This window comes from Balaenoptera physalus, assembly GCF_965194825.1.
Source record: "Balaenoptera physalus genome assembly, chromosome: 15".
Classification (NCBI taxonomy): domain Eukaryota; kingdom Metazoa; phylum Chordata; class Mammalia; order Artiodactyla; family Balaenopteridae; genus Balaenoptera; species Balaenoptera physalus.
In genome coordinates this window covers 40,606,676-40,629,421 of record NC_138894.1, presented here as the reverse complement: position 1 = coordinate 40,629,421, position 22,746 = coordinate 40,606,676, and the positions used below count along the sequence as shown (strand labels likewise).

Here is a 22,746-nt window from a genome sequence, read left to right as displayed (position 1 = left end):
ATAGTTCCTTTTTTTTCTTCTCCATTCCTTCACATCTAGCATTCAATTTTTGTTGATTATATTATCTTTCATGTTATTAACCTCTATACATATATTAATGATTTGTTAGCTTTTAGCAATGTGCTTTGATCTTCAGCTATTAAAGAGGAGGAAATTGGAAAACTTAAATTACTTCTCTCTTTCTTTGCTCCTGCCCTTTCCACCTTTTATTAGTTTTATTATATCTACTTTCCTAGGGCATGCAGCATTTATACTCTTTTGTACCTGTAATCCTACATCTTTTTAAATTCTTCAGCATTCATAGAATCAATGCTCAACGTCAGCCATTTTTTCTATACTTTTTCTTATTCTAGTAGATTAGTTAGGATGGACCCATGGGAATAATATTTTCTAAGTTCTCAGAGTTTTAGTATTTCCTGTGTTCTTATGCATTGGTTTATTTTTTAAATCATAGTTTGGCTAGGTATAAAATTCTTAGAGTCCCCTTCACCCCCACGACTTTCTTTTCTTAACGATGTTGTAGAATTCCTCTGCAATCTGTAACATTGAATTTTTATATGGAAAAGTCTGAGACCAGCTTGATCCCACACCCACACCCCGTACCTTAAAAGTAACCTACACTTTGCCTGGTTACCCAAATACTCTTTTCTTTTTCATTGAAATCCTGTAAATTTGCTAAGATATGTCTTATTTATTATTTTGAATACATACTGCTTTGAAGAGTGGTTCTTTCACTATGCAAATCCAAATATTTTATTTCAGAGAAATAGACTTGAACTATATTGTAAATTACTTGTTCTTTTTCACTTTTTTTTTTCTTTTAGAACTCTATGCAGATTTGGAGTCAATCTGCCTCTATTCCATTTTACCCCTTTATTTCAATTTTATTTTTCTTACTTTTCTTATATCTGTCTTCTATTTATCTTTATTGTTTTCTGCAATCTTTTATTTATTGTGCTTCCTATTTTGCCTTTATTTTTGTGATGGTTTTGTTATTTTTTTCTTTCACTTTATACGTGAACTTATATTTTCTCTCTTCCTATTATCTTATGATTTCTTCCTTAAGCTCATAAATATAGCTTTACACTCTTTCCTCGTAAAGGGTATTGCTTGATTGAGCTATTTAAATTTCTGTTGAGAAACTGGTCCCAGTTTATCTGCTACAGTAGAAAAACAAAGCATATACCTAATATGCTTTGTTTTTAAGATATTCTGAATTGTTTCCCCTTGTTTGTTTTCTTTTTTTTCCCTTGTAGTGTATTTCTGTAACTCTGGTGACACTTTCTTTTTTCATTACTCATTACTCATCTTTAAAGCAGATGAGTTACTCCAGGATCAATTATTTTTAGGAGCTTTGTGTATGGAAAGGTTCATGACAATATTCCAGTTTAGCTGGAATTATTATCTTGAGGACGCAGAATTTTGTGTATGAGTTTGTCTAGTCTTTAATTTTCACAAGTCAATGAGGATAGCCATTATGGAGGTTTTTCACAATGGCAAATCTCTACTCTCACTTTCTGTGAGAAAGACTTCTACAAATATAGCTAATTTTTACGATTCCTTGTTTGTTGACATCCTTCTGATTCTCAGAAGTAAACCAGGTCCAGAGGAGTTCCTGCCTCCAGCACATGCATCCTATTTCCATTGTTGCACACAAGGCATTTGGATTTTGCATCTCAGAGAGTGACCCTTATTTTTATTTTTTTAAACATCTTTAGTGGAGTAAAATTGCTTTACAATGGTGTGTTAATTTCTGCTGTATAACAAAGTGAATCAGCTATATGTATACATATATCCCCATATCCCCTCCCTCTTGCATCTCCCTCCCACCCTCCGTATCCCACTCCTCTAGGTGAACACAAAGCACTGAGCTGATCTCCCTGTGCTATGTGGCTGCTTCCCACTAGCTATCTATTTTACATTTGGTAGTGTATATATGTCCATGCCACTCTCTCACTTCATCCCAGCTTACCCTTCCCCCTCCCCATGTCCTCAAGTCCATTCTCTACGTCTGCGTCTTTATTCCTGTCCTGCCCCTAGGTTCTTCAGAACGATTTTATTATTTTTTTTAGATTCCATATATATGTGTTAGCATACGGTATTTGTTTTTATCTTTCTGACATACTGAGTGACCCTTATATTTAAGAAGTGTGTTTTGCTGACTCTTTCTGAGATCTGAAGCTACAATGTTATTTCCCTTGTTCCTTTTGCATACATCCTTGCCTGACCTCCCCTCTTATGGGAAGCCTACACTTATATTTTTAGTTTATTGCTTTAGTATTTGTTTTGCAAAAAAGAAGTTCGTATTATTATCTCTTCCTCCGTGTTGCTTTGGGTGACTTCCAGGAAGAAAATGGGGAAATTCTAACTTTAGCATCATCTTCATTTTTGATGCCATTCATTTGAGACATTGTATTCAACACCATAGACCTTATCTCCATTGACTTGTTCCAATTTACAGAGATTATTAAAGTATATTTCAGAAAATACAGTTTTCAAACACATCTGCATTTGAGTTTCTGTTTGTTTTTGCCTGTTTAAGAAACTCTCAGTTATATCTCAGACTTCTCACTATTTAAGTCACAATTGTTTCATCTTAGTTTTCTTAACCAGTCAGATGTTTAGACCTAAAATATATAATACACGAATTTAGGTAACATGGTAGCTATGTTATTGTAGCCAGTTATATTTCAGCTATTTTTTGGAAAGAGCTCTTTGGAGGGTGCAGATTTAAAATCTGTACTTTCATGTATTTTACATCAATATTCCTAGAACTCTATTGGCTCAGATTTCAATTCATCAGTTCAATGGACAATTAAAACACCTGCTTTCTGGACCTGTTTTCAGCCTACAGTTTTATTTTGACTGCATTGCTATTTTATGTGGCAGTGTTTGGACCATTATATAAACAATTTAGTGCATTTTGTTCTATTTTATAAAATCTCGTGGGAAGAAAAGGAATGAAATTGCTAAACTATGATTTTAGAGGAAACATATAAAGTCCCTTTTTAGAAATTAAGCTTTCTGTAACTTGCAACCAAAAAAATCTGGCCTAACATAAGAGGAAAATGAGACCCAGTTTGACATGAAACCAGGATTAAGGTTAGGATGAAAAATGTATGCTGTAAGTCTGGTTCATTTTCAGCCAGTGGGTAGAAATTTGGCTTTTAAGCTTTTTCGCATGAAGGAGATTTTCTGGATTTCTTTTTTTATATAGTGGCAGGGGAGAAGGTTCTGGGTCAGTTCTGCTTTGGGCTGCTATTAGCACTATTATGCCCTCTAAAATTCTGCATTATTTCATCTATTAATCAGGAATACCAATGATAATCAGAATTTCTATTTTGTCTTCAAATGTTTTAATTTTACCCTCCCTCAGTTTACTTTTAACAGTCATGAATTTTTTATTTGTTAGTCTGATCCGTTTATGCTGGACATGCAGAAGAATTCCAGAAATATCCTTGGTGCCAAGATGTTCAGCAGGCTTAGTTCTGTCTTGATCTCTTTCAGGGCCCATCGGTGCACATTTTATGTTGTAAGATGCTGATTAAGTCTGGTGTAGGTCCCTTTACATTTTACTTTACAAAAAAAATGTAAAGGATGTGCACCACATTTGAGAATCATTGTCCTAAATTTTAGCCACTGACTTGAATTAGTTAACGTTTTCAGAAGAGCCTTTGCTACCACAGAAGTGTTTTATTTTTAAGAGGTAAATGAGCTCACTACTTACTTCTTAGGGGATAGAAATTAGAGTGGCAGAAGAACTAAGGTTAACACCATGAAATAAGCAATGGAAAACAGCTGATACTTCTAACCAGGTAGTAAAGAATCTCTTTTCCTTGTGACATCTCAATCCACAGAAGCCATGTCTTTGAAATGCTCTTTCATATCAGAAAGGCTTTTTACTCCATCCTTTTCAGGATTGTGAACTGTGGTTGGGCAAAGGGGGAGGGTAGTGGGGAACCTTTGGAAGCAGAACTGGTAGGGAATTTTAAAACCTCATGGACAATGTGAAAGAGGGAAAGAGATTATTTTTTTAATAGATCTTTATTGGAGTATAATTGCTTCACAATACTGTGTGAGTTTCTGTTGTACACCAAAGTGAATCAGCCATGTGCATACATATGTCCCCATATCCCCTCCCTCCTGAGCCTCCCTCCCATCCTCCCTATCCCACCCCTCTAGGTCATCGCAAATCACTGAGCTGATCTCCCTGCGCTATGCTGCTGCTTCCCACTAGCTAACTACGTTTGGTAGTGTATATATGTTGATGCTACTCTCACTTTGCCCCAGCTTCCCCCACCACCCTGTGTCCTCAAGGCCATTCTCTATGTCTACATCTTTATTCCTGCCCTGCAACTAGGTTCATCAGTACCTTTTTTTTTTTTTTTTTTTTTTTAGATTCCGTATATATGCATTAGCATATGGTATTTGTTTTTCTCTTTCTAACTTACTTCACTCTGTATGACAGACTCTAGGTCCATCCACCTCACTACAAATAACTCAGTTTCATTTCTTTTTATTTCTGTTTTTGTGCCAGTACCATAACTGTCTTGATTACTGTAGCTTTGTGGTATAGTTTGAAGTTGGGGAGTCTGATTCCTCCAACTCCATTTTTTTTCCATTGTATATATGTGCCACATCTTCTTTATCCATTCATCTGTCAATGGACATTTAGGTTGGTTCCATGTCCTGGCTATTGTAAATAGTGCTGCAATGAACATTGTGGTACATGACTCTTTTTGAATTATGGTTTTCTCAGGGTATATGCCCAGTAGTAGGATTCCTGGGTCATATATTACTTCTATTTTTAATTTTTTAAGGAACCTCTATACTGTTTTCCACAGTGGTTGTATCAATTTACATTCCCACCAACAGTGCAAGAGGGTTCCCTTTTCACCACACCCTTTCCAGCATTTATTGTTTCTAGATTTTTTGATAATGGCCATTCTGACTGGCGTGAGGTGATACCTCATTGTAGTTTTGATTTGCATTTCTCTAATGATTAGTGATGTTAAGCATCTTTTTATGTGCCTCTTGGCCATCTGTATATCTTCTTTGGAGAAATGTCTATTTAGGTCTTCCGCCCATTTTTTAATTGGATTGTTTGTTTTTCTGATATTGACATCCATGAGCTCTTTGTATATTTTGGAGATTAATCCTTTGTCTGTTGTTTCATTTGCAAATGTTTTCTCCCATTCTGAGGGTTGTCTTTTCATCTTATTTATGGTTTCCTTTGCTGTGCAAAATTTTTAAGTTTAATTAAGTCCCACTTGTTTATTTTTGTTTTTATTTCCATTACTCTAGGAGGTGGGTCAAAAAAGATCTTGCTGTGGTTTATGTCAAACAGTGTTTTCCTTATGTTTTCCCCTAAGAGTTTTATAATATCTGGTCTTACATTTAGGTCTTTAATCCATTTTGAGTTTATTTTTGTGTACGGTGTTAGGGAGTGTTCTGATTTCCTTCTTTTACATGTAGGTGTCCAATTTTCCCAGCACTACTTATTGAAGAGGCTGTATTTTCTCCTTTGTATGTCCTTGCCTCCTTTGTCATAAATTAGGTGACCATATGTGTGTGGGTTTATCTCTGGGCATTCTATCCTGTGCCATTGATCTATATTTCTGTTTTTGTGCCAGTACCATACTGCCTTGATTACTGTAGCTTTGTGGCATAGTTTGAAGTTGGGGAGGCTGATTCCTCCAACTCTGTTTTTTTTTTTCTCAAGGTTGCTTTGGCTATTCGGAGGCTTTTGTGTTTCCATATGAATTGTAAAATTTTTTGTTCTAATTCTGTGAAAAATGCCATTGGTAGTTTGATAGGGATTTCACTGAATCTGTAGATTGCTTTGGGTAGTACAGTCATTTTCACAATACTGATTCTTCCAATCCAAGAACATGGTATATCTCTCCATCTGTTTGTATCATCTTTAATTTCTTTCATCATTGTTTTATAGTTTTTTGAGTGCAAGTCTTTCGCCTCCTTAGGCAGGTTTATTCCTAGGTATTTTATTATTTTTTGTTGCAATGGTAAATGGGAGTGTTTCCTTAATTTTTCTGAGGGGAAGAGATTTAAGGACTTCAAATGAAATAGACGTTTCCTTTCCTGACAGATCCTAAAGAGCTGTATTGAAAGTGATCTTCAAACTATCAATTTTAATTTTATCTATTGGATATAATTTTATACTTGCAGTTATAGCCATTTCAGTTGATTTTCATGACTCTTGGGCAATTTTTATTAGTTATAGTTAGTGATTTGATCTTTCTATTAGATGGCATAATAATTGTACATTTTGGAAAAGTAATTATGCATATTTCTACTTCTGACTGAGTATGAAGTAAAAACTATATCTCTGAAAGAACTAGATTGACTAATGGGGTTTTGAATACTTAATCAGTGTCCCAATTCTTTTAATGAAGAGAACTGAATTAATAATAGCAAATGAAAAAAATAAATAAATAAAATAATAGCAAATGTTTTGTTTGGCAGAATTATAGGATAATGAACAAAAAACCATCATTCAGAATAGGCTCCTCTTAATCTATGGACCAAGGCAGGAAGTATCCTAAGCCACTGACTGCCCATTGGAATAACCTGGGAAGCATTTAAATAAATACCAGTGTCCATCTGAGGATATCATCTATGCATCAATATTTTTAAAAAGCTCCTCAGGCAATTTTAATCAGCATCCAGTGTTCAGAACCACTAAGTTATCCTCAGTTAGACTCATCCCAATATTTACTAAGCCCAATACTGCTAAAATTGAGACTAGAATTATGAAACAAAATATATTGAGTCTTAGTTACGGCCCTTAAAGCTTCATTGCAGTGGGAGAATTATTTTAAATGAAACAAAAAATTTCAAAAACAGCATTATTAAGAGCCAAGTATGGTAGAGAATTTGTTCTAAAGGTGTTCTGAGAAGAAAGAAATCATAAAGGAGTGGTGATTAGAGAAAACTTCTGGGAGAAACTAAGACTCAGTCTGTAACCAAGCAGGACCCTATGGGACCTTCCCAGAACACACACCCCCACATGTCCTCTGCCTGCCTCTTGTTTGTAGAAAAATTTAGCCTCCTAGGCCTTCCCTGAGTTCCAAAGAACAAATTTAATCAGAGAAGTGAGAAAAGGCAGAAACAAAGGACAGCAATCAAACAAGACAAAATAATAATAGTTTAGCCATTAAACAAAGCCAAGGACCTTTAGTTTCTCCTCAAGGCCCATGATAATATTCTGAGCCATATCCTTTGAGCTGTTTTGCAGACACTGAAACCCCTACCAGGTAAAAGAAGTTAAAATGAATGCTGACCGTAAGCATGTAGACTCCAGACCGGTTGGAACCAGAAGGTTGATTATGTTGATTCCCAATTACCTCACCACCAACCAATCAGAAGAATGTCTGTGAGCTGATCATGCATCCTACAACCCTCTCCATCACCCTATCTTTAAAAAACCTTTCCCTGAAAGCCACCAGGGAGTTCAGGTGTTTTGAGCATTAACAGCCCAGACTCCTTGTTTTGTGCCTACAATTAACTCTGCACTTTCCTTCACCACAATCCAGTATGAGCATATCCAAATCTGGTTCAGTAACAAGTCTGGGCTTCTAAGTGTGATAGCTCTAGTGGATAGCCAGCCTCCAAGATGACTCCCAATAATCCCCACTCCTGGTATTCACATCCTTGTGGCTTTCATATTTTTCTCCTTTTTCCCCTCTCACAACTTTGGAGGAAGCCAGTAGTGATGACATGCAAGCAGCTTATGGAGAGGCCTGTGTGGGAAGGAATGGAGGCATTGGCTAGCAGACAACAGCCATGTGAGTGAGTTTGTAAGTGGATTCTTTAACACCAGCCAAGTCTTGAGATGACTGCAGCATCTGCTGACACCTGGACTGCCACCTGGTGAGAGACCTTGAGACAGAAAAATTCAGGCCAAGAATAGAAGATGAGGCATTGGGAAGAACATAATGAGCAAAGGAATGAAGTGCGACTGAAATGGTATTGCTGCAATATTCTGGCTGGAGACACAGGTATGTTGCCTATGGGTGTGTGTTGGGGGGGCAAAAATTATTGAGGATATTGAAAGATTTACTAAATACTAGATGTGAGAGGGAATAAGAAGCCATTGGGCTTTTGTTTTATTTCTCCTCTCAAAATTTTGGAAACATATTTTAAAAAACATAATAATTCAAATGCAGAAGGGAAAATATTTTGTTGTTTGTAAATTAGCAAAAGAAAAATATATATGTTTTATATAAAGAAAGATGAGAACCACTCATAAAAAATGTTTTTGTGTAAAGGGTTTGAGTAGAACAGATTTGATATAGGAGGGGAGATGCATCAATCACTAGTAAACACTGAAACTAACAACAAATTTATATACCATAGATCAGTAGCCTGGCCTTTAATCTAAAAACATCTAACTATGTTTTAGAGAGACAACAAAATCCTTTTCTTCACTAAGACTTGCTTTCCAAAATTGATTCCAATCGACTTCAAATATATTTACTAAAGGTCATCACATTAACAAACATTAATTGAGTGTCTTATACATTTTTCACACAGCCACTTATTTCCTACAAGCATATGCATACTAAATTGAAAGTTCAAGGGCAGCAACTTTTAATTTTTTCATGATGTTATGACAGGAGCAGGAAAGAATTTTATGAATGAAAACTCACCTGGTTTAAGTACAGGCTGACAACCTTCTTTTAGCAGTTGGAATGTTTTCCTAAAGAGTTTTGCCTTAGGCAAGTCTCTGCTTTTAGAATAAATCAGATCAAGTTCAATTTTATCAGTGTTTTACTTTTGGCTCACTGTTTATTTTGCAAGTAAAACTCAAAATCAACAGTTGGGTTTAGGGTGAACATTAAGGAAATTGTGCCCACACTGCAGGGTCTGCATGAACCACCCTTGGGGAGTAATTTATTTGCTATTTTCCACATTATTTTGGAAAAGCAGATAGAACATCTTGCCTCCTAAATTAAAAGAATTTTTTTTCCATTTTAAAACAATGCACATTTACTACATAAATTTCTGAAAATCAGAAAAATAGAAGGAATTGTTTTTAATGTACATTGTAATACCACAAGCAGAAGATATCACTATTCTATTCTTCTTTCTTCCCTTCTGACATTGTTTTTCTTATATATATATATTTGGATGGTATTATATAATTATGATTATTCAGGATTCACAATTTTTATCCTGTTTCTCCCCCAACTTGGAATTCATCATTTTATTCATTCAACAAATATTCATTGAGCAATGCAGCATACATTTGTACTTTAATTTTATACACATAATTTTTAATAGCTGCATAAAATCCCATAAAATACTTTTACCATAGCTTATTTAACCAACTTTCTATTATTGGATGTTAAGTTTCCTGTTACTTTTTTTTTTTTTTTTTTTTTAAATTTATGGCTGTTTTGGGTCTTCGTTTCTGTGCGAGGGCTTTCTCCAGTTGCGGCAAGCGGAGGCCACTCTTCATCGCGGCGCGCGGGCCTCTCACTATCGCGGCCTCTCTTGTTGCGGAGCACAGGCTCCAGACGCGCAGGCTCAGTAATTGTGGCTCACGGGCCTAGTCCCTCCGCGGCATGTGGGATCCTCCCAGACCAGGGTTCAAACCCGTGTCCCCTGCATTAGCAGGCAGATTCTCAACCACTGCGTCACCAGGGAAGCCCCCTATTACTTTTTGACCAGAAAATTTTCTTTTTTCTTTTGATTCTTAGTTTCTTTTAATTGGAAAAATAATACATACAAATCATAAATCCAAACAGTAAAAAAGGTTTTATATGACCTCCCGTCCATACCTCCAAATTCCTAGTGTTTTTCTTATTATCTGTTTCACATCTCCTTCTTTCAAAACAGTCTACATATATACAAACTGCCTTTTTATCCTATACAAATAGAAGCATGCTATATACAATGTTTTCAATGCTTTATACCTTATTTTTCATTTTTATCTCAACTACATGGAATTAGTCCCTTATCTGCAGAAGACTCTTGATATTATAGGGAGAAATGATTAAGTATCATTTACTTAATCAGTTCTCTATTGATGTATACCTAGATTATTTACAATTTTTTTCTAGGTCTCTAGCCTGTTGCATTGGTTAGTTAGTATGGCTTGAACAATGTTAATTTGTTCCTCACTTTAATAGGGAAGTATCTAGTTATCCAACATTAAGCACGATCCTGGCTTTTGGGTTCAGATAGAAAATCTTGTTAAGGAATTATCCATCTATTATTATATTAATGTTATAAAAATCAAGAATGGATGTATTTTTGGTATCTATGGCAATGAATGCAATTTTCTCCATTGATCTATTAATTGGTGGAAGTATCTTAAAATTTTTCTTAGAATCAAGTCATCTCTATATTCCTAGGAATTTAGGCAATATTTAGAGTTCCAATCATACTGTATATACAATTTGAATCATTTATTTTTACCTTAGCATAACAAAATCTTTTATGATTTTATTTTAAATCCTTTATAAATATTATTTTATTGACTGCATAATTTTCTATCTAGCAGATTCATTATTATTTTCTTCTTTTTCTATTGTTGAGTATTTAATTTTCCATTTCAAGCTATTCTAAACAATGGGGAACAGATTAAACAATTTTCTGACAAATGCAGTATAACTCAGATGTATGCCTCAGTCTTCTAGCCATAAGGGTTTTAACATTTGAATTCAAATAATTTGAGTGTCCATCTCACTGTGGTGGAAAATCTTGTGTGTACCCCAATGTGTATCTTTGAGGATCACCTGGGACTTGCTTCTAACCATCACATCTACTTCAGATTTTTGGCTTCTGCTGAATTTTGATCTCATTTATCTCTGAATTCTTAAGGAATTTCCCTTTTCTTTCTTTTGTTGACTCAACAAAGATCAGAACCCTTTTTAAAAATTCTCCAAAGCACAATCCAAACAAGGCAGTTTTCGAAGACAGTTTTGTATAATAAACTTTTATTGTTGATATAGTGAGTACTTACCCTGAGTTATAGTACAGTTGATGAGATTAATATTAGACATTCATGTTCTTAAAAGTTCTTTGGCCATTTGTGCTATTGAGAACTAGTCATTTTGTGACTTTTCCTTGAACGTTATTTTCCTCCTTCTCCTTTCACCTCTGTACTGTCCAGAGATGAGCTGTCCCTCTCTCATGCCTGTCCTTAAAAATTGAAAATTCTTCCTATTTATTATGCAGAGCAATTCAGTGCTCTCTTTATTTACCCTTATCTCACAACCAGTCACATCCCAAGACCTATCTTCCACAACTGAAATGATCCTTCAATTTTTTTCTTTTTTCTAATCAAAAGACATTTCTCTCCTAGGAAGAATTGCCCCTCCAGATCTTAACCCACTCCCGCAGCCCCATTCCAACCCTCTCCAGGACTGCTGATCAGTTTAGAACATAGTCCTGAGTCTTTAACAGGATGAGCTGGATAATGCTGCACTAGCACTTGTGTGGCATTCCTTCCTGTATTTTTTAAGCCTTCTGATAATGTGGTAATTATCTGCCTTCTCTGTTGATGGAAGAATTAGATTGTTGGGATCCTAACATGATGTATCTGTCAGCAGCATTGATTCATCATCACTGAATGCCAAGGTTTTCTCTGATTTGAAAGACTGGAGGATTAATTGATTGGCATCTTTCACCTCCTCCCTCTCCCCAGTTTTTAATTCCCTCTGCATTCTTGCCTGTGTTTCTCTGCCTGTTTTATTCACTAAGAGACATATCATGGTATAGGGGGTGGGAGTTGGGAAGGTTGGACATAGTGCATTCATTATTTCCTTTAGGCACTAATCTAACTTGTATTTTGTTTAGAAATCTTCTGAGCAGTGCGTAATGGGTTAGGAATTTTTTTCTCCTATTTTGTCCTATAAACCCTCCAGCCAAGCATTCCTCTGTGGCTTCCACTGGCCTCTCAGAACTGTCTCTGGTTAGGTTATGTTTGTCCTCTTTATATACAAGAGATTGGACTTATATTTAGTGTGTTGATATAGGAATTATGATCCCTATGTATCGTGTGTGAGTTACATATATTCAGCTGAGCACAGAATAGTGAATGCTCTCTATCTACAAACAGTAACAGTTCAATGATCAGAATCTGAGTGTTGATTCGTCTCACAAGACTTTCCTTAAATATCTTAACTAGGACTTTGGATCTGGCTTGCTTCCCCTTATGGCTAGAAATTGTCATGGTCGTCAGCATCCTCAATCACCTCTCTCCACTCTGCTTTCTAAAGTTGCACTCCTCCTACTGTCTCTTTCCTGCCTATAACCAGTGGACAAGAAATGCCACGCAGAGCTCTAAGAGAGGTCAAGGGCACAGAGGGTGTCAGGAATGGCCAGGTGGTGAGAAATGAAGTCACAGAAGCAGATGACATTAGGAGTAAGTGTGAAGAAAGGAGAGTCATGAGTCAAGGGTGTGTGTATTGCTGAATGGGAGGAGGAAAGCCCTAGAAGTATCAGAAAGGAACAATCCAGTTAAGCATGATTCATGCTAACAGTGTGCTTCCAACACTAATTACTCATGGGGGAAAAACTGCACACAGAGCACTCCTCTCTGAAGTTATTCATTTAATATAGATAATTGATATATGACTAAATCTCTTATTTATATTGATCGGAGACAAAATCCAAGCATAATCCTCAAACGTTATTTACATTTATAATTCCAACACACCTGCACTACCTTTTTCCAGCACAAAAAAGGCAAATGAATGGTCAGTACTTGTCTTAATTCTTCCAAGTCTAGGGTGAGGATACAAATTGCAGTGAACTGATCACCATTTGATTCAACTTGAGGACAAAAAGAAAAACTGGTAAAAAGGATCTTAACAACTCAAATGTGGAGTGATAGGTTCCCAAAATATGATTTTTTGATGTCTCACTGAGGTGACTCTGGGTTCAGAGTCCTTGCATTTCATTTCTGATGCCACCACTTACATACAGGTCCTTGGAAGTGAGGCAGTTAACCTCACTGAGCCTTACTTTCCTCATCTCTTAGAGATGTTGATAAGAATAAATGAGATAATATGTATAATTCACATACTTGGCCCACAGTAAGCACTGAATAAAGGCAAGCCATTACTATGACCCAGACGGTGATTAAATAAATGCTAGCGACCACAGTATTCTCAGGTGCTCAAGCTCAAGACCTGGGAGGCATCCTAATCCTACCCTGTCTCACTGCCTCATCAAATCTTTGACAAAGTCCTGCTTTCTTACTTTCAGTGTAAGTCCTAAATCCCTGCTCTTGTCCCCACTTCCACTGTGAGCACTCACGCCCAAGCCACCACCATCACTCATGCCCAAGTCACCTCCATCCACCTCCTCACGGGTCCCGCACTTCTACCCTTGTCTTCTTCAGTTCGTTCCCCAAACTGTAGCCAGAGTAGACTTGTAAAACTACAAAACCTATTGTTATTGGGGGCATTTATAAACTGTCTGCTACTTCTCTCCATTCTTAGAATAAACCCAAACTCAGCGTCATGGCCTGTGGGGCCTGGCTGAATTTGGCTCCTGTTACTTTTCCCAGCTCCATCTTGTTCCACTGTCCTACTCACTCTCTGACGTTCAGCCAATGACCACATTTCAGTTCCTTGTCGACATCAAGCCCTTTCTCCAGCACTTGCTCTTCTCTCAGCTTGCCCTGCTCCTTCTCCCTTTCTCTGAATGGTTGGCTCATTATCATTCAGACCTCAGCTTAGGTGTTGCCTTATAGGAAAGCCTTCTCCATCAGTCCAGTCCAAGGTAGCCGCCTCCAGTAACTGTTAGCTCATCACCTGGCTTTTTTCTCAATGGCATTCATCACAACCTGGAATAATAATCTGCATTTTTTGTTGTCTTACTGAGTCTCTGTACCTTGCACTAGAATGTCAGCCCCATGAGGGCAGAGATGACTCTTGTTTTTTGTTGTATCTCTAGGGCTTGGCACTTAGTAGATGATCAATAAGTATTTGTTAAAATATTGAATAAGTAAGTAAGTTGTGCTTCTAGGGGTGAAACACATGTGTATAAACTACACCCTAAGCTTAAGATGTGAATATGTGTACATGTCAGAGTGCGTGTGTGTGAACATGTGTATGTGTATGTGATTGTGTGAGTGTAAGGGTGCACTATTGCATATGAATATGCATGGGAAGGTGTGAATGTACGTGAGTGTATGCCTGTGAATACATGTATGAGTGAGGGTGTGTTACTGCCTGTGTATGTGTGTGAGAATGTATCACTGTGTGTGAATATGTGTGTGTTTGTATATTTGAAGGACATTAGAGAAACTTGATTTCTCTGATTTGACTTGAATTAAATACTTTAATTAAATACTTAACAATTAAGGTTTAATCAATCCCTTTAATTAAAATAATCCCATGATGACAAACTAGTGTTAGAACAAAGGAATATTTTATAGTCCTCTACATTAAGAGATTGACCTCATGAAACTAATCACCAAAATGGGATATGTTGAGTAAGAACTGTGGGATTTTTGTTAAATCCTATGGGAGCACAAGGCTTTCTCTATTTATCTCCTCTTCAAGGAGACAACGCTGTGATGTGCAGGGATTTGCTGGGTAAATGCATACCTTTCCTGCCTAGCACCCATGCCATTCCTGCTACCTGGCATTTTCTGGTCTCGCCTCTTTGCTTGGCTGAGGTCAACTCATCTCCCAGGTCTCAGTTCAAATGTTTGATCCCCAGAGACTCCTTCCCCAACCCACTCTCCTGATCCCACACTAGGATAGATACCCTTCTTATTTGTTCCCAAAGAACCCTGTACTTCTCTTTGGATGCAAGCACATAATCAGTTACCCTTGTGATACTTAGGAATTCACTGCCTGTCTTCTTCTGTAAGCTCCAGCAGTGCAGAGACCTCCCCTTTCTTGTTCATTATCACATCCTAGCATCTAACATAACATCTGACATAAGTAAGTGCTCAATAAAAGCTTATGGAATAAATAAAAAGGAAAGCCATTTCCATATATATATGTATATAATTATATATATACATAATTAAAATATTTAAAATAAATTTACCACATCGATACATCTAACAAATGATTACCTTTCCCAAGGAATGGCAGGACTTGCTTGGTGTGTGACACACACACATAGATACTCAATAAATAGATGTCAATCAATTGAACCTCAAACTCATACTACCTTGTGTCTACGAACAATGACATTTTGAGGTCAGACCACCTGATTGGAATCCAAGTTCTGTCGCTTATTAGCTATACGGACCTTGGGAAATTTACGTGGCCTCTCTGAGGCTCAATTTGCTTCTCTGTAAAATGGAGTTTCTAATGGTATCTTCCTCAAAATAATGCTGTAAGAATTAAATAAACACTTTGCACCATACCTGGCATAGAATGAGTGCTCAATAAATATTGAAAAGAAAAGACTACCAGAAATTATCATTCAAACATTTAACATTTCAACATTTTAGCATTCCAGCCTTTAGAATGGGGTATATAAAAATATGTTTTTAACCTAATAGTGGGAAAGGATTTCTTAAGCAAAATTTCTAAAGTGTGAAAGATGAGGCAGAAAATCAGTGCATCTGATTACATCAGAATTAAGGATTTCTGTTCAATTAAGGTCGTCATGGAAAGAGTAAGTAGATAAATGGCAGAATATGAGAAGACACTTGTAATTTCTAACTGATAAGGGATTATTAGCTTATAAAATAAAAGGAACTCCTACAAATCAACAAGAAAAACACAACTGTGTAACTGTGGACAAGAGATATGAACAAAACAATTTATAGACAATAAAATCTCCCCCAAAATTATTATGAGCATAATAATTACTTAAATTAATTTTTATCTGGGAAACACAAATAAATAAACAATGAATTATGCATTTATACCAATTACTCTCACCAGAATTAGAAGCTGGAAAATGCCAAATGTTGGCAGGGATGGGGCATATAGGGAGTATAAACTGGGGCAGCCATCCTGGAGAGCTGTGTAAGTACTTAGTCAAGTTAGATATATACATGCCAATTCTGCTCCTGAGTATCTACCCCAGGTGGATTCTCATACAGTGTCTTAGAAGATATATCTATCAGGATAAGCTCAGTTTAGCTGTGAGACATAGAATCCCAAAATCTCAGTGGTTGAAACAGTTCAAGTTCATTTCTTGTTCTTACTGTATGTCCATCACACATTGGCAGAGACCTCTTTACTCACCTAGTCTCTTCGAGACCCATGTTGATAAAGCCATCCTGTTTTGAACATTGCTCATCCCTGTACCAGAGGGAAAAAGCATGTTTTGGGGATTCCTGAATGGGCAATTAAATGCTCTAGCCCACAAGTGACACATGTCACTCTTCATACAATTCATTGGCCAGAACTAGGTATATGGTCCATCTGACTACAAGGAGGTCAGGAATTACAACCTACCTTGTGCTACCATAGAGGACTAATCTGCCATCACAAGGGACATATGCAAGAGTACCCACTGGAAGGATTAGGCGATGGGAGCAACAGATTAGATACATAAGTCAACTTTATTTAGTTGACTAAAAAAAAAAAAAAATAGAATGAGATCAACGCCATTTATGTAAAAATACATGCATATAAAATATACATTTCCATGGCTTCACCCTTTAGACCTAAGGCTCTGCCCTCTGAGTCATTCTTCCTTTATCTTGAAGGGTAGCACATGTTTGCACCTCAGTAGTTTTATCATTCTGTTTCTTACTTGTAGCATTTGGGGAGTCCAATTAGCCTTACTTAATTTTATTTATCCTTTCTTTGCCCCTTTTGGTCTAAACTGGCAGTGTCTGCAACAACTGTCAGTTTTGGTATAACACTTTCAAAAACTTTTTGAGTCTCCCATATATATTACAAAATTCACACCATTAGACAGACTAGTCTTCCAAATACCTTTTCTGGAATCACCCCATCTCTATCCTCACTTCTACTGACATGGCTGAGGGTATCCATGAGTCACACACACCTAATCACTTCCTCAAAAGCTTCTCCAGCTATACCCTTGGCCTTCTTTCCAGAGCACATTTTCCTAACAGTGAATCTCCTAATTCTGATGTTTTTGCAGTCTGGATAGGCTAAGAGTTTCCAAAATCATCAAGTCCTGGTTCCCTTTTACTTAACAGATTTTCCCTCAGTTTATCTCGTTTCACTCATTTTACTACAAACAGCAAGAAGAAACCAGGCTGAACTTTCAACATTTTGCTTGGAAATCTCAGCTAAGCAAGTTCTCTTTTTCATACAACCTTGTAGAATACAATTCAGCTAGATTTCCTGCCTGCCACTATATAGCAAGAATCCCCTTTCCTCTACTTTCCTTCTGAGCCCTCACCAGCAGCAACTTTAACATTCATAATTCTGCCAACAATTTCTTTATGACACTACATGGATTCTCTAAAACAATATAGGTTTTCTCTATCATGCTCATCTCTTCCTTCTCAGCCCTCACCAGCAGCATATTTAATACCCATTTTTCTACCAACAGTTTATTTAAGGCAATCTAGGCTTTTTCTGTCATACATCTCAAAATTCTTCCAGCCTGTACTCATTCCTCAATTCCAAAGCCACTTCCACATTTTTATGCATGTGTTAACAGCAGCATCCCATTCTCGGTACCAAAGCTGTATTGGTTTCCTGTGCCTGCTGTAACAGATTACCAGAAACTTAGTGACTTAAAAAAACAGAAATTTATTCTGTACAGTTCTGGAGGCCAGAAGTCCAAAAGCATTTTCACTAGAACCACAATCAAGATATCTACAGGCTCACGTTCCTGCGAAATCTCTAGGGGAGAATCCATTCCTTGTCTCTTCTAGCTTCCGGTGGCTAGTGGCATTCCTTGGCTTTTGGCTTCATCATTCTAATCTGTCTCCATGGTCACATTGCCTGAATTTCCTTTGGGGAGACATTATTCAGTCTATAACAAACATTTATAGATATACTCATATGATCTTTCATATATAATGAAATCTTTCATATATAATTTCATTTAAGAAATTATATTACTCTGTTTCCTCGTGTTCAACCATCCTTGCATTCTGGAAAAAACTCTACATAATAATCACTTTATGCTTTTGAAGCCTTTACAGTATTCCATTTTATAACTCTTCCATACTTTATTTAACCAAACTTCACTGATAAACATTAAGGTTATTTTCTTTCTGTATTATTTCATTATTATAAAATCCCTACATACATACACACAATCTTTGTGTACTTGGTCAGTTATTTCGTTGGAATATATTCCTAGGAATAAAATTGCTGAGGCAAAAAATGTATACATTTAAAATTTTTATTTATCTTATTAAATTGTCCCTAGAAATTTTCCAATTTAAAATCTCATCTCACTTAAGAGAGTTCACTATTTCCCCCACACCCTGCTCAGTTCAGGTTACTAACAGTTGATTATTATGAGAGGCAAAACATATTATTTTATTATTTCACTTTGCATTGCTTTGATTAGTATTTGAAAATCTGTTTTGTCTCTATCACTTTTTCATTTTCTCTCCCAATTATCAATCTGTTGATTTGCAAGAGCTTCTATATATTAAGATAATAGCCTTTTATATTAAGATAATAACTTTCTGTACAGGTTTAAACTGTATTTTAGCATTTTGTCATTTTTCTCTCTGTTAATATTGCCTTTGGTTATACAACAGTTTAACATTTTTAGGAAATAGAATATGCATCCCTCTCATAAAAGTTTCTGGGTGTAATATTGTTTAAGAAAGGCCTTTCTAACTCCAAGAATATTGGCCATTTCTGTTAATGTGACCTTACCTGCCATTGCAGAATGGCTTAGGGCATTCAGGTTTCATTTGTTATTTTCTAGATACTTCTGGGCCTTCTCGAGGGTTCTTTTTAATAGAATCCAAGTCTGCCTCTTGAATGCCAAGGCTAGTGTAGAAATATTCTGAAGAGATGTCCTGATCAACTTTTTACATCAAAAGAGTGTTTCCTTTAGCTATTGTTCATTTTTATTCTGGATTTATAAAGTTTGAGCACTTTTTCCTCTTCTGTTCTCCTTCACTCAAAGCTGAAATCACTGTGATCCAGATACAAATGACTTAAATAAGAGAGGGCGCAAGCACCTGAAGGATCTCACACAGGTCTAATCTCAAAGGTTATGTTGGGGCTGATTCTGAGAGTCATAAAGTGTGGTGTATGACAGCCAAAATGTGGTGTCTGAACAGCAGCTATGACAAACTCCTTAGGTCTTGTCATTTCATGTAATATTTTAATCCCAAGGATACACAAAGAAAAATAACTTGCCTGATGTTAAAACTTAGAGATAAAGTCTACTGAGAGCCTGTATTCACATGCCAGTTCCAGACAATACAGGTGTGCATTTTTTTCCCCTAAGTGTTCATTCAGGGTCATGAAAAGTCCAGATAAAGAACAATTTTAAAAGATGTACCTTCATAAGAGTTTATTTTTCTCCCTCTGAATTCTTAATCAGGTCCCTATTTGGACTGTTGGCGTTCATCTTAATCACTTCTCAGAACCCTTTCTTTCCAGTTTTAACTAATATCAGGGAATGGATGAGAGATATCAATTAAATTTTGCTCATGCTGGGCTCTCTTGGGGATTTGATGCTTCCATTTTTAGTGGTTATAAATGCAGATCCCTTCAGGGAATCCACCCTTGCAAGGCCTGTCATCCTTGCTTCCCTCAATGAGGTCATCACAACACACCTAGTTTTTGTGCTTTTCTTCTATAATTAATTTCTTTGAATCACTGAATAACTTTATCTACCTTCTGCCGTACACTTCTTATTTTCTCTGATATCCTTATTTGTAATAAGTCAACCAGAATTGAGCACAACATGGCTTTTCCCTTCAGTGATGCTGAAATAATTTCTGTGACTCATGGCTCTGTGCACTGAGCGGTGACTGGGCAGCCTGTGATTGTTTGCTTGTTTAAGCACTTGTTTGCTAGATTATTTAACTGCTGGTTTAATTGTGCCTCACTGAGAGTTCTGCTCTTTGTTAATCCTTGTTATCATTTGAGTGCTATTCACTAAATACATCTTTCTCTTAATCTAAGTGGTTCGAGTCAAATATTTACCTTATTTCCTCGATTTTAAGATTACTTCCCCACCCTCACATTTTCACATTTCTGCAACTAGAATATGTTCTCAATTTATCATGCACATTTCATGTGGTGTTTTTCCCCCAAAAGACTGTTACTAAATCTTCCTTTGTCCTTTGTCTTACAAAGAATAGCTTCTTAGAATCCTGGAGGTACAATGAGTCACAGGTACATGAGATTTTGTTATGAGTTTGAGACACTAATGAATACTGGAACTCCTTTCTTTTTTAACTTTACTCCTCAGATAGCAAAGTCTTAGGGTTAAAATATATATGTATTTGCCTTTTGTGGATTTAGGCCTGAGGTTTTATAGTTTGGTATTTTTGACTCTCTTTCCTCTTTGCCAATTATTTCTACTGGATCAGTATTGGAAAGTAACTAATCCTGGAGACCCTCTCTGCTTCGCCTACATCTATCATCTCCTTTTCACTTACACACACATATGCTTTATCATAAGCTCCTGGCCATTTGGTTTTTTCCCTAAATTCTTTGCCCTCAAGTCTATGCACAAAGTCTTACCTGTTGCACTTTATCAAAAGCTTTGTTGAGGTCAAGGGTGGATTATGTGTAAACTCTATTTTCTCTGTCTTGGCTCTTCCTCATAAATTTTCATGGAATTTTAACTGCTGAATCCCTTTAACTCCAAAAAGAGAGTAGGTAAAATGCCAAGTTTGAACACTGAAGTTCTATGTTTGCTCAGCTTTCAAAAATCTAAAGACATCTTTAGTAGCTATCAGCTTTTAAATATTTTTTTAATCAGTGTGTGTACTGGATGCAAACATATTTTCAGATATCAAATGGAAGTTTGATAGGAAGATGGAAAATAAGTATAAGTATACATTTGTAACTATTAAAAATATGAGTGATTTTGCTTAAAATCTAAATAATTACTAGCATATTCATTGCTATAGACATATACACAATTAGATATGTGACTACGGATTACATAAAATTGACCTCTATGATTGCATATGTGTATATAAACATGTGTAAATTTAAGCATATGTTTATAAACATACATAATCCATTTAGTGGGGTACAATAGAAACAAGGTTCAGATTCTAGCTCTACCATTTTCTTACTTTGTGAAACTAGGTCATTTAAATATTGTAATCCTCAGCTTTTACATCTGTAAAATGACTATAAAACAATAATGCCTGCCTTACATACCAAAGAGGGCTATACCAAGAATCATTCAAAAAACATTTAAGCTACAAAATACTTTATAAATATTGATAATACTTGATGATATTTATACAGATATTCCTCTTTACTTACAAAAAAATCCCATCTTCTTCAAATTGTATATTTTGTCAATAATTAAGCATAGATTTTTAAATTTATAACCAATATGTAACACAAAAGAATTGAAACTTTCTCTTCTAAAAATCAGCAAATTGTTTTTAGATATATTGTATGTCAATATATAATATATATACATATAATTCATTGTATATATTTATTGTATTGTATATAGTTGTATATGGTTTTAGAGAACATAAATTTATAGTATAAATTTACAACAGATGTTGACTTATTTTCAATGCTTTAGCTCAGAAAACCCATAAAAAAAGGCAAAATTTACTTTTAAAAGTGTCATTTATTCCCTAGCTTCTTAGCTTTAGCATATCCAAAATGCAATTTGTTGAAATAATGGTATGTTTTAAGTTAATCTACAGTCAGTATGGTCTGTGAGACATTATTATACTGGAGTTTCTGGACACCAAAGCCACCCTAGAAATGTCTCAGGAGAAGGCCCTGGGTCTCACTGAGTCAAATATCTAGAACCAACCCCTATAATACATGCTTGTTGAGACTTGCATTTATATTTTCTTTGTTACAGCTTTTAAATGTAAAGAAACTTTCACAGCAGCCATGCCCAAGAATCTTCAGGAACTTAACTGCAAAACCAACTAGGTGGAGTCAGTTTGGACAAACTCTTTATCCTGGAGGCTCCAGTCTCGTGTTAAAAGTACTTTTTCTTTTCTACCAGGGTAAAGAGCCTTCTAGCCTATGTTGGCTACTCTCAGGTAGAAAGAATAGACAGGGACAAGCAACACCCAGTGATGTACAACTAGGCTTACGTTTCCCAAGGAGATATTAGAAAGTAAACTACTGTATCTCTCTTCTCCCCACTCCCACATTCATAAATGTGCCTGTACCCATCTCCTGAATTTACCACTCTCCCATTAAGCGGTGGAGTATAATTCCTCTCTCCTTGAATCTGGGGAAGGCTTGAGAATTGGTTTGTAACCAATTGAATATGTCAGAAGTGACACTGCATGACTTCTGAGGCTAGGTAATAAAAGGAGACATAGCTTATGCCTTGTACACTGGGACACCAGCCTTCAAATCTCATAACTTCCATGGAAGAAATCCGCTTATTCTGTCATGCTGTGAGAGAGCCTAGCCCACATGGAGAAACCACGTGCTGCATTCCAGCCAACAGCTCCAGCTGCAGTCCTAGTTGACAACCGACATCACTGTCAAACATAAGTAAAGATGCCTTCACATGATTTCAGTCCCTGGCATTTGTATCTTACCAACTGAGGCACCAGACATCAAGCGGCAGAGGCAAGCCAACCCTACTGTGCCCTCTCTGAACTCTTGACCCAGAGAAACTGTAAGGATAATAAAATGGTAATTTTATGTAGCTAAG

General features: G+C 36.3%; 1 long non-coding RNA gene across 1 annotated transcript in view; it reads left to right on the top strand.

The window, feature by feature from the left end:
* Window positions 1-1,705: 1,705 nt before the first annotated feature.
* LOC309643715 overlaps window positions 1,706-22,746 on the top strand; it is a 28,815-nt gene continuing 7,774 nt past the window's right edge. The window contains exon 1 of the long non-coding RNA XR_014254022.1: window positions 1,706-8,018. This is a non-coding gene — a long non-coding RNA (uncharacterized lncRNA). The remainder of the gene's footprint in view (window positions 8,019-22,746) is intronic.